Source organism: Electrophorus electricus, chromosome 9 (assembly GCF_013358815.1).
Source record: "Electrophorus electricus isolate fEleEle1 chromosome 9, fEleEle1.pri, whole genome shotgun sequence".
Classification (NCBI taxonomy): domain Eukaryota; kingdom Metazoa; phylum Chordata; class Actinopteri; order Gymnotiformes; family Gymnotidae; genus Electrophorus; species Electrophorus electricus.
This window is the reverse complement of record NC_049543.1, coordinates 8,404,475-8,416,875: the sequence shown is the minus strand read 5'-3', so window position 1 is coordinate 8,416,875 and position 12,401 is coordinate 8,404,475. Positions and strand designations below refer to the sequence as shown.

Genomic DNA, 12,401 nt, shown 5'->3' with positions numbered 1-12,401 from the left:
GCCAGCTACCATCTCTTCGGGAATCATTTTCGCCGAGCCACCATGTAGACAACAAAGCTACTTCCATTAAAGGGTTGATGAAAGAGAGGAACATGCATTAAATGTAGTTCGTTTTTTGTGTCAGTTTTATGTTTTTTGAACAGTCAAGGAGTGTAACGTTTTGCGTTGCGGCATTAGTAGGCTACTACTAGAGATGGTGGATGGGTGAGAAACAGCTACTGCTGTAATGTTGCTACGACATTGAACTGCCAACGAAAGAACGAAATGAATTTCTATCGTTGAACCGGTGTTTAACGTTTCTCATCAGTGTTCGGGCTACTCTGTAAGTTTCTTACAATGTTGGCGTTCTCTAAAGTGTAAACTGGGGGAAAAAACAATGAATTGAAAACTGAGCAGAATACGTTCACCTCCGGGTGCCCAATGCATGTCAATAAAAGCGAGCAAAATTACCTTTGAACTTCCGCTGTCTTCAGTGTTCAGGAAACAGGTAAAGTCCACCGTTTTGCGTTAAAAACAACATACCGTTCTCGGGAGACATGGAAACGCAAGGTTGTATGAAATGGGAGGATTGTAACAATGTAGGTGTGTGGCGTTCCCACTGCGGGTAACACCGTGTAATGACACGGTGTCGATTCGTTTCTGTCTGGAGGAGGCGGTGTTCTCCTGTGGTATGGCCCACGCCATGAGTTTACGAACAGGCATTTTAAAAAAATTTAAAACAGTCCGGCCCTCTCGGTATGTAGTCTGTGCATATGTATATTAGAAATTAGCTTCAATATCTCTTGACAAATAAAAATTAAATACATGAACATCTAGTTACGGTACTGTAAGGTTAACAGTATTAGAGACACAAACTTGTAAACTGCATCTTTATGTGGATTTCTGAGGGGCACTCCTGCCCATGTTAAATATTATTTTATAAGAAGTACTACAGTCCTTTATCCTGGACATAATATCAGGTGCACTTTTTTTCTCATGAAATTCCAAGTTGACAACTCGTGAAAACCTATTTACGTATCCACGCGTTCATTACGTAATCAACCATGGGTGCTACAGAAAAAACTATTGCTCTGTGACTGTGTTTATGAGAGGGGTAGTTATGGATATTTTGTCACTAGATGCGCCTTGAGCGATTTCATAGGTGCGCCTAATGACACAAGAAATTATTCTATGATTGTTATGTATTGTTTCCATATTCTTTAACCCAGGATAAATATAAATGTCGACGAATAAAGACTTTATTAAGACTCTTTTCATGTAACTTTGCTTACAAACTAGAAACTTGGTTGCTCTTCACAAACTTTGTCTCTTTGTTCAGCGCTGGTATATGAAATGTAATACACTTGCGCCATCTGTTTGTAGATGTGCTCATTGCAAGCAGTTTGATCCTTTGAGGACTTACTGTGGTGACTGGAATGCGTTAATCAAAGTGATCTAACAGGCAAGTTCAGCCAATAACAAGAGAAAATCAAAAGTATATCGATCTGAAACTTAGTTGAAAAGGTTTATTGATCTGGTCATACATATATATATATTTATATATATAATATTAGAGGTCAATCAAGCGCCTGCTAGGCCTATCTGTGCACGTCATCACTATGATGCTGTTGTGTACTGTACCGTAGCCAATATTGTCTGCAGTACTATTTATATTTAGCAAAGCACTTTATTATTTAAGTTTTATTTAGCATTTGTACCATCTGAAATCGTGTTTTTCTTTGCAATCATATTCATGGGCGTCGCAAAGGCAAGCACTAGCCACCGACACCCTTCTTCCTTTTCTGTAACTGCTGTAGTGAATCGGCCTCTGAAATACAGCAGCAAATGGAGTTGCTGATAACGCCGCACGCCGTCTGATATTTCACTACTCATAAATGAATGTCTTTGATCCTAGCTATAGGATCCGCGCCCCCTCCGCGAGTCTCAACCGAGGCGCGCAGCATCAACTGGCACATGACTCACCGCTTATTGTCGACAGCTGTTACAGTCCTAATGTCAGTGTATGTAAATGATGGGTTTCGCCTCGGTGCACGAGTGAGAGTGTTGAAATGAGAGCAAGCGAAGGTTTTTAATCCCGATAATTAAAAACCACGAACGGATGACACAAAGTCTCCAGAATGCCAGACGGCATGTCTGTCATCTGAGTTTTGCTACTGCATTGATTACTGGGGCTATGTTTTGATTTCTGGTTGCTAAGGGCCCATCACACTTTCAAGACAGCGATGAAAGACAGTTGTAGCCAGAAGGTGTCTCCTGCTTTAGCAAGTTAAACAGGTTACCTTCACGTAAATTAATTTGTTATGACTAAATACAACTCAACTTTCATTTGTTAAACTCATACATCAAAAAAGTGTGGTAACGAATACATTAAGTGCGGTCAGTCATACACTGAGAAGTGTTGGTGCCATCTTGTGTTTGAAATGAGAGCTGCAGCAGTTCTTGATATCGAAAATCAAATAGAACTAAATTAATCACAATTGATCTAATATAGGTTATACATTCAAATTAATCTTTATTTAATTCTGGTGTACGTTTATATCTGGTGTTATTGTTTTTAGGTTGAGCTGATCTCAGAGAGCTTGGAAAGGGCATCTTTGTGAGTAAATGAAAACATTTGTTTTTTGTTCAGGGCTTGCAGTGAAGTTGCAGAGCTTGTCTGGTTTCTGTGCTCATGGAATGAACTTCACAGCCATAGAGCTATGGACAAAAGTCATCAGGCAGCTCTCTGTGCTTTTGTTGCATTCAGACAAACCTCATTCCAGAGACTTTTTCTCTTTCATTATCTTCGTTATCGTTTCTTGCCATCACTTTTTCTATCCTTTGGTACTGACATTCTCTCCATGTTCACAGGGTTTGTAAAAGAGAAGAAAAGGGAGTGTGTGTGGTCTCTTTCTGTGTGTGTCTCTCTCTCCCTCTTCACAACTCCTTTGTTTTTAAATAACCTCGAGTGACAGTCTCACTCTCACCCCCCTTCCCACACACACACACACACACACACACACACACCCACACCCACCATCTGCCCTTTACTAAGCTGCTGTCGCAGTGCCTGCTATGGATCCAGCTCTTTTTATCTTGGACTGAATTGTCAGTTCCTTAAATCTGAGAGAAGGCTCCCCTGCCTGGAGTCCCTGTTAATGTAACCCCTTTACATAAGAGAGTTAACAAGTGACAATGGGACATGTGGATTCTGACATGTGCACTTGGTTGTTGTTTTTTTTGCTTGAAGCAGAATACTTTGGAGATGTTTATATTCCTATCTGTAGCAAAACACTATTACTCACTCTGTTTTCTAGCAACAGCAGAAAACCTATAAATGCAGAGGAACATGTGCTTTCAGGCAATATAATGATTAAATAAAATGGGTTTTGCATCAGCCTGCTCTTGTTCTCGAATGGAGAGCCTCGGCATACAGCTGCAAGTCACCTACATGGCAAACCCTGCAGTTATTCTGCATGCAAGTCTGAGAGACTGGAAAGTGAGGGTGAGTGAGAGAGGTTTAGAGACTGGAGAGAGTGAGGGCGAGTGAGAGAGGTCTGAGAGACTGGAGAGAGTGAGGGTGAGTGAGAGAGGTTTAGAGACTGGAGAGAGTGAGGGTGAGTGAGAGAGGTCTGAGAGACTGGAGAGAGTGAGGGTGAGTGAGAGAGGTTTAGAGACTGGAGAGTGAGGGAGAGTGAGAGAGGTCTGAGAGACTGGAGAGAGTGAGGGTGAGTGAGAGAGGTTTAGAGACTGGAGAGTGAGGGTGAGTGAGAGAGGTCTGAGAGACTGGAGAGAGTGAGGGTGAGTGAGAGAGGTCTGAGAGACTGGAGCACCTTGAGTCATTTGGATCATTAACTGGCCACAGATGTGACCATCAATCATGTGTGTTTTTACAGCTGTTCATACCTATGGGAACACACACAAACACATACTTAAATAGGCACCCATGCTCACACACAGAGAGGTGTGCGCAGAACACACCGCAACCTGAAAAAAGTCACACTTGTGCACACACCTACAAAGGATCCGGAGTCCTGCTCTTCTCTGTATATAATGTAGAGACATTTGTGTTCTTGGTATTAATCTGAAACTATAAAATGCATTTAACTTCTCTTTACATTGTTCATAAGGAAATTGAATTAAACTTCTCAATACTGTATGTTTCTATGTGTGCACATGCATGTGTGTGTTCATACTCTGTGAGCGAATGGTATGATAACTGCGCTTGTTCAGAGAGTGTTACAAATGCATACGGGAAAGCGCAGACGAAATGCACTGAAGATCATTCAGCAAGTGCTTGCGTTCTCGTGCTATCTGGAAGGTTACGCTCACGCTATCAGTCTGGCTTTCTTCACTTCATTACATGCTGCAGGCCAGAATGGGTGGGGAGGAGCTGAGAGGGGGAAAAATCTTCTCAAATATGGACAAAAACTCGAGACACACGGTCAGAGCCCTAATCACTTTATTTCTTTTGGGAGCGATTACCGATGCATTAACCACCCAAAGATTGTTTGGTAATGATACATCTTCCAATATTTATTAGGACTTGATTAATGTTTCTTTGCGTATACGCCTAGGCACAGAAGACTGGAATTCAAAGCAGCAGGTCATAATGAAAAATAACCATTAAACCATGACTCTGTCCAATAACCCCACAAAACTCCCTTCTGTCTCACTAAACTTCAGGTCTGTATATTAAACATGGAAGTTAATGTAACTTTATAAATGAGTAAAAGTTATGCAAGACATGGTATTTATTAAGGATTATTCACAGATAAATGAGAATCAAGCAGGGTGACTAATGAAAAAAAATGAAAAGAGATTTGCTCAGTGAATAATTGCTTTAAATAGCAAAACTAGCCTTATCCTAGACAAATGAAACAGAACATAATTTGGCAGAACCAAATGTCTTAAGACCTTGCACAAGAGTGGAATCTCATATCTGCTCATTTCTAGGCCGCAGTACGCGAGTTCTACTTGGAGACTAAACTCGCCTTTGAAAATTAAGCAAATCTTGCTCGGCAAGGCACATATTCTACAGGTGCACCCACAATACAGCAGTTCCCTTGGACTTTCATATGTGCTGAAGTAAAAGTAAATGGAGGAAATGAAAGAGGCCTGTCTTGTTTCAGAATGCTACTTTCCAGCAGATTGGTTCAGATGAGACATCAGAGTGGCAGAACCCTGCTAGGATGAGGAGGAGTTCCTGTCATGGGACTGTGCGCCTCTGTCAGTCTTCCAACTCCACATATTCACACACATTAGAAAGAGAGAGTACACACTTCAGGTAGAACTTGGCAAAACAGGTGAACTTGCATTCTTATGTAATGTCAAGCTGTGTGTCTAGGTGTATATCTGAATAGTTACACAGCAACAACAACAGCAATAATAATAATAATAATAGTAATAATAATCTGGCCTATTCTGCAAATCACCTAAATCAGGCTCCTCTTAATACCAGTGCTGCAATAATTACAATTATCATACAAACCAATTAGCCTCCTTTATCTGGCCTCTCAGGCCTCTGTCTCCCAGCACTGCAAACAGACCTGGCCCATCCCCTCCCACCACCAAGAGTCTGATGTTTTCTGAACTGAGAGCGAGCTTCGCAAGGTGTGACCCTGCCAGTACAGTTCAACAAGCACACCGCTGTAGCTCTCCTCTAATTAATTCCGTTCTGCCATTTGATTCCACTGAGCATCTCGCCTAATAGGATCGGACACTGTCAAGCTGAAAAGAATACGGCTACCCTGTGTCCAGTCTTGTGCAAGCCAGAACTGAATGGCGATATAAAACCCATTTTATCGCCATCAGTTTTGGTCTCTTTCAATAAAACTTGCGTGTATTGAACTAATGCGAAATTGTGTGGAAAATCAGGCTGTTTAGTTTAGAAAAAACTTGAGAGCAAAAGTAACCTAGGTTTACTGAACCTTGTTAATGTAGTTAAAATTCATTTTTTAAGAATAGTACCATTTATATTTGTGGCCCTTGATGTGGTATGCTATTAAAATTCTAGTTTTGAATTCAACATACTGTAAAAGGAAAAGTAAACATGTTATAACGAAAGGTCTACAGGCCGACACTGTCAGGATTTCTTTGGTGGGGCCTGGGGCCTTCTGGTGGTAACATTAATAGTGCTTCCAATGCTAAGCGATAGAATCCTTTTAAATCTTAAAATCTATATACAGTATGTGGTAGGCTATCATAAAAAATATTTTGGCAGCAACAGCACATTTTCTGGGACAAAACTGCTCATGCCCATGCACAAATACTGCAGATTTTTTAACCATTAAAACTCATACAGAATTGTAAGCAGCAAGGCAAAGGTCAAAGCCGACCTGCAAAATCCATCTTGGTTTCTCAGTATTTCCCATAAGATTAGAAATATTACATAACTGATGTAATGCCAGTGAACGAAAGCTCATTTCCCCTGGCATTTGCGGTCTGCCTTGGGAACGCGTAGCAATCAGGAGCCCGTGTGCTTTTGAACAGTTTCTCACCACAGCGACCGTATGAAAAGAAAAGGAGCCATGGAGCAAATTAACAGAAAGGTATTTGGTGTCTCGCGGAGGCCTAAAATTGAGATTCGACGCATTTATGAAGCCACAATACATAATTATTGCTTTTATTGCTGCATAAACTATTGTGTTACCTTGTAATTTGATGGTTGCACACATAGCAATTTAGTGGCGTACGCTGTGCTCCGGCTTTGTTTGTTTGCGTATTTGTGTAACAAGTTGTGCGTTTCTGAAAACGCCAGTGTATAATTTTCGCTGGGTGTGGGATTTTCTTTTCCTCTTGAGACCCTAAAAAAGCAACGCTCGAGACCATGACTCATGCAGTTTAATACCGTAGTGCTGACGACGCTTGCATGAAACAAACGTGAGACATTAGAAAGCTAAACCGAAGCTCCGTTGTCGGTACACAGTTAAGATTTACAACACTAACTAGCCTTATAATAAAGAGGTCAATTAATGAATAATCATATGCTTCAACCGTCTGTGTTTCAGTCAACCCCAGCACTAAAAAAAGTCTCTAAATCATTATCATGTTATTGTTTCAAATAGAGCCAGTAGCTTTAAGCCAACATATCTGACATTCTTTGTTTTTATAAGCACATACTGTACATAATGATTTTTGGATGTACACAGCCTTGCACTCAAATGTCTTGGTGTGGTACATTCTCTGATGGGAAATACCAGAAGTTTGATAATCACTGTACTAGGCAGTAATGTTAGTTGGAAGTGGCGAATCTGGCCTTCTTTGCTCAGAGCAAAGTTTAGAACTTGCCTGGCTTCAGTCAGGGTTCATACACTCCTGTCTGAGGTGTGGGAATGGGACCAAATGATTTGTCTTACTGAGAACATGTCTCCTCCCAGTTCAACTCCGCTCCCCAAGCAGTTGGAGCCATACCCAAATCAAACACTGACCTCTGCAGTGACCTCTGCAAGGTACTACAGTTCCAATGAGATGTGGTTTTGTTTACCCTTATATCCATGTTTGGTTAACCATATAATTCCTACAGTTCATTTCACATTTATAAAAAAATTATCCTAATCCTTCTCAACCTCCTGTAACGAGTCATCATACTGAGTAATTAACCACACACACACACAAACACACTCTCAGACACACCTTCTCACTTCTTTGGGTCAAGCTAACCCTTGACCTATAGTTAGGAATTGTTTTCAGTAAAGCACATGCGCACTCCCCCTGCCCAGCTTTCCCCTGTTGCCAGGAGACTATACTGCTCTACCCTAATTCGGTCTCCCTCACCAGGAAGTGGGGTCATCACGTCCAAGGTCCCTCTCTACACAGTCATGAATGCTTTGCGGGCCCCAGGGGCCTTTGTGCCTCTACCTCCACCCCAATCCAGCCCCCCCGGGCAGGTGGCCTCTCCTTCTCCAACCCCTGCTCCTTGCCGACCCGTGCACCAATGGGCTGTAATGGGTCGCAAGCGTGGCCCCCATTACTGTTCTAATTGAGGTCCCCTGTGAGCCTCCTGCTACTCCACACAGAGGCACGTTTCTGCAGTAATTGCCCTAGGATAGAGAGAAAAAACAGGCAGTAGGGAAGAGGAAGGGGCTGTTAATCACAGGAAAGGCACGTCACATCTAACTGTATGTACGAATATAGTAGTCTGTGCACATGTGGGCTCTCGCCACATGCATCACACAGGTGCCATGGACCACATTGTTTTTTATGTGCTATGGGCATTAAGGGCATTATATATTTTTAATTATACCATATTAATAGGTATCATATCAAGATGATATGATTTCATGATAACACAACCCATCTTTGAAAATATTAACCAACTAATGAGCTCCTTTCCAAATAACTTGTCCATATACAGAACCTTGATAAGGTTTAATTGTTATCCAACTATCTTCATGTCTTCTTTTAGTCAAATGTATTATTTATTGCTGTTTTGTGAATGCACCTGAATAATTGTGAAAGATGTTCATGCATTTTCATTAGAAAATATGGTTAGTTTGTTTAGACAGATCTCAAAGAAATCATAATTTAGCAAGATGCATAAACAGATGGTGCTAAAGATGATATTCTGCATGAACACAAGAGGGCACTCAGTCTTAGTCTTTCACCATTTCTGGCACTGTAAAACTTCAGGGACTTCATAAATCAAAGAAAAAACAAACAAAAGTGCCATGTAAAATAAACTTTATAATCTTAGGGGAAAAAAATCGATTGGAGGCCTTCTGTCATATAAACGATTTCATGTGTGAGTACTTAACTATCAAAGCATAACTTTACAATTAAAAGCAGTAAAGGAAAAACAGACAATGACCTCACACATACCAAATACAATCATTTATAACGTGAAAAAGTTGACAATTTATGGTTAATGACACTAGTATAAATGCTAATATTTGCTTCATCCTAATAAACTCTTGTGCTCTTTGGATGGTCACAATTACCTCACAGGAAAAAGCCATTAGAGGAGCTTCAAAGAGGCCTGAAGCGTTATGGAGTGTTAAGACAGGCCAAGCCGAGGGGAGTAATACACTCGCACCCTGAGCGGTGGAATTCAAAGATCCCCCATTTTAAATGAATGCAACTATTGGTCTTTGACACGGCTTAGATTGGACAGCTGTCCCCCCCAGGCTTGTATCAGCCCGTCCCTGTGTTCATTGCCCCGGAGATGGGAGCACAGCTGTTCTTCCAACATTTTGTTACTTTTTGCCCTATAGAGCAGATCCCAGGATGGCCTTTCTGAAACTCTATTTGCTCAGTCTATTAAGAGTTAAAGAGAACAGCTGACCCTCTGTCAGGGCTTGAGGCGGATGCCAGCCACTCCTGTAAAAGAAAAGCCCAGGAAAGCGTCACTCGCCTTTTCCACGTGCCTTGTTTTTTCCCTGGCTTGCAGTCACATGCTCACCATATTTTCACTACACTTGACACATTAATGAGGCTCAGAAAGTACAAACATAGCACCACCCCCACCCCACCCACTGTCTATTTAGCTCTCTCCTTCTCTCTCCAGCCCTCTTTGCCCACTCCTGTGCAGTGTCTTTCCATGTCAGAGCCTGATCAAACAGAGACGCGACTGAGTTGCTTCGCAATGCCCCGTGGCTTGTATTGCAATGCCAACACTGATCAAATGGCTGGCTATTTGAGTCTGTGGGTGTGTGTGTGTGTGGGGGGGGCATCTTCCCCATTTTCATCATAAGTCAAGGCTCCTGTGTTTTGGTTTGTTCCACCAAGTCACCACAGGGCCTCCTTCATAGCACACATACTCTGCCAGTCCCAAAACCAGCCACATATGTTAGGCTTCTCTTTACAGATTCTAACAGGATGTGACACCACTGTCTAGACGCTAGGGAATACTGTACATCTGCGCAAGTGTCCGATGTGCTGCCTGGTAAGACGCTTAAACCTCCCTTGGTTTTTTCGAAGCCAGCAAGCTGGTGCTTTGGCAGGGGTTGGTGCTCCTAAACTACTGGTCACTTCAGCTCAGTATGCTCCCCAGCTGTCTGCACTTCCTGTTCAGTGACCGCGGACTTGGGGCTTCTGAGGAGACAGAGCGAAAGAGGCATCCCCAGGAGCTTGTAGGGACAAGCCCCAATGCAAGAGCCAGCACAAATATCAAAAAGAGGCCAGCATGTGTTGCTGTCAGGTCCTCTTGTGGATGAGGGCTTTGTTCTGCTCCTCTTCTGACCTCTCCGCCCCGATCTCCTCCCCACTCCCCTGACAGCATGCAACTCCAGACATCCAACAGCCCGGACTGTCCCACTGGTGCGGAGTGGATCTTCTATGACCCATATATTTTGTATTTTCTTTTCTTCCATTCTCCCCTCCCCTTGTGCTGCATGTAGTCAGTTCCCACCTGTTATTTAGGTCTCCCGTATCACATGACAGCTACCGGCCTGGAGAGGGTGGTGTAACGCGTGTGTCCTCCATGATGTGATCACCGCCAATCATAGCATCTTTTCAGTTCAGCGCACTTAGAGAAGAGTGTTAACTGTACCAGCTGATGCCTGCAATTGGCTAGCAGTGCTCCAGTTGCGTGCTTGCGATCTCCCGCCCACAGATGGCCGCGCTAACTTGAGGGACAAACTTGGGTTAGCAAAACCTTCTTAGTCAGCTTCCCAAGTAAGTATGATAACTTTAATGGAAGGAGGACATAAAGACATACATGTCCAGTGAATACAGTAAAGAGCTGATACAATAAAAACACTTGTTTTTAATGCAGAAATTTACTTTCACATCTGGCACTGAAATCCTGTTGGGAAGAGATTTCTGAGAAGTCAGCAGGGTGTGAATGTGTTGGCTGGTCCACTTTTGACTGGAGCGTATGTCAGCACTGACCCATAACACTGGGTTTATTCCTAATATGTCCTCCATTTTAGGCTCAGCTGAGAGAGCCCTTAATGTTTTGTGATTTATAAGGGTTTGTTGCAAGAATCACAGATAAGTAAGGTTTGTTGGTCCTAAAGTGTGTCAAACGCAAAAAACAAACAAACGCATTAGGGTTATAGCTTGTATCGCTTAAAGGGTTACAACAGATTGTTTCCTCAGATTACTGCTGGAGTGCCACAAGCCACTGACCACATCTAGGTCACCCGAGCCATGTGGTGTGCGGTTACCGCTGGAAACACCTCTGCCGCACCTTGCAGTGCGCACCCCCCCCCCCCAACACACACACTCAGGGATTTGTATGGCTGACAAATTTGGGGTTTCGCAAAGGAGGCTGTGGTGAAACATGACTGTTTACACGTGAGAATCCCACAGAACCACATTCGCGCAGAAGTCTCAGAGTCATCAGTGGAGTGAGAAGGCATGCGAGAGAGAGGGCGCGAGAGAGACAAGCAGGGAAGGAGGGTGAAAGAGAAAGAGCTAATGTCTTTGTACTGCTTATTCAGAGAAAAAAACAAAAAAAAACAAAAGATTCCACACAGGTGCCAAGGCAAACAGCCAATCATACTTAGCAGTAGTGGAGTCAAATTTGTAATGGATAGCAAAGGCCAATAGCAGCCAAGGAAACAACATCACGATAGCAACAAATAAAACACTGTTTCATCAATCTTTTTCCCCTATAGAGATTATATATGTTTCTGGCACTTGCTATTTGAACTTTGTGAAATTTCACTGCATCTCACCACATTCTGGAATACGTAACATTAGCATTACACAAAGAAACTATTTATGCGTAATCTTTTCCTCTTTCAAAAGTAGATTACAGATTATGGGCTATAATCATCTAAAAGCTGCAATGATCTCATTGGATGGACTTAAGATAAAACATACTGACAGATGTGTCTAGGATAGCGAAACACTATACTAACATGTGAATTCAGTTGAGTGGGGAGTTTAAATTTTTTTTTTTTTTAGTAAAAGCAGAGTGATGTGCTATAGTTCTGAATTCCCAGCACAAAGAACCTCTGTTGTTTGCACAATGGCAACCTTGTTCAAGCTTCAAATTGTGGCTTCTATGAGAAAGCCTGAGAGTAAACACCGGTAAACATCAGGCAGTATTGTACTGTTAGCCTCAGAAGCAGGAACACGGTGTCAGGCACTGTAGCTCAGGGCTTCTCATGAATGGGACTCTATTGACACTGGGGTCAAGAGTTAGCATAAGCGTCAGGAAATGCCTGATGGAGATAAGCCACTATAATGAAGTCAAGCAGTTTTCATCCGAAAATCAGATTTTATTCAGTGAAACCCCGATCCACGCCGAAAACAGTGAGGGTGAAAAGCGCTTGCAGAAATGGAGCGCATGTGTGCTGAATAAAACACTGTTCGCCCTCGCAAACCCTACGCTAATCTTGAGCTGAAACTAGATATAAAAAACAAACCACATCCTCTGAACCTGATTTCAAGCTAAATTAAATATGAGTGCAATTACAGTCTGTAGTGAGAAAAGCTATTGGACGCTGACTGACTTTGGGTCTCTGTTAGGT

General features: G+C 42.4%; 1 protein-coding gene across 1 annotated transcript in view; it reads right to left on the bottom strand.

Moving 5' to 3' along the window:
* dapk1 (death-associated protein kinase 1) overlaps positions 1 to 624 on the bottom strand; it is a 44,782-nt gene extending 44,158 nt beyond the window's left edge. Inside the window, exon 1 of the mRNA XM_035529680.1 lies at positions 451 to 624. The gene's annotated coding sequence lies outside the window, so the exon portion shown is untranslated. The remainder of the gene's footprint in view (positions 1 to 450) is intronic.
* Positions 625 to 12,401: the final 11,777 nt, after the last annotated feature.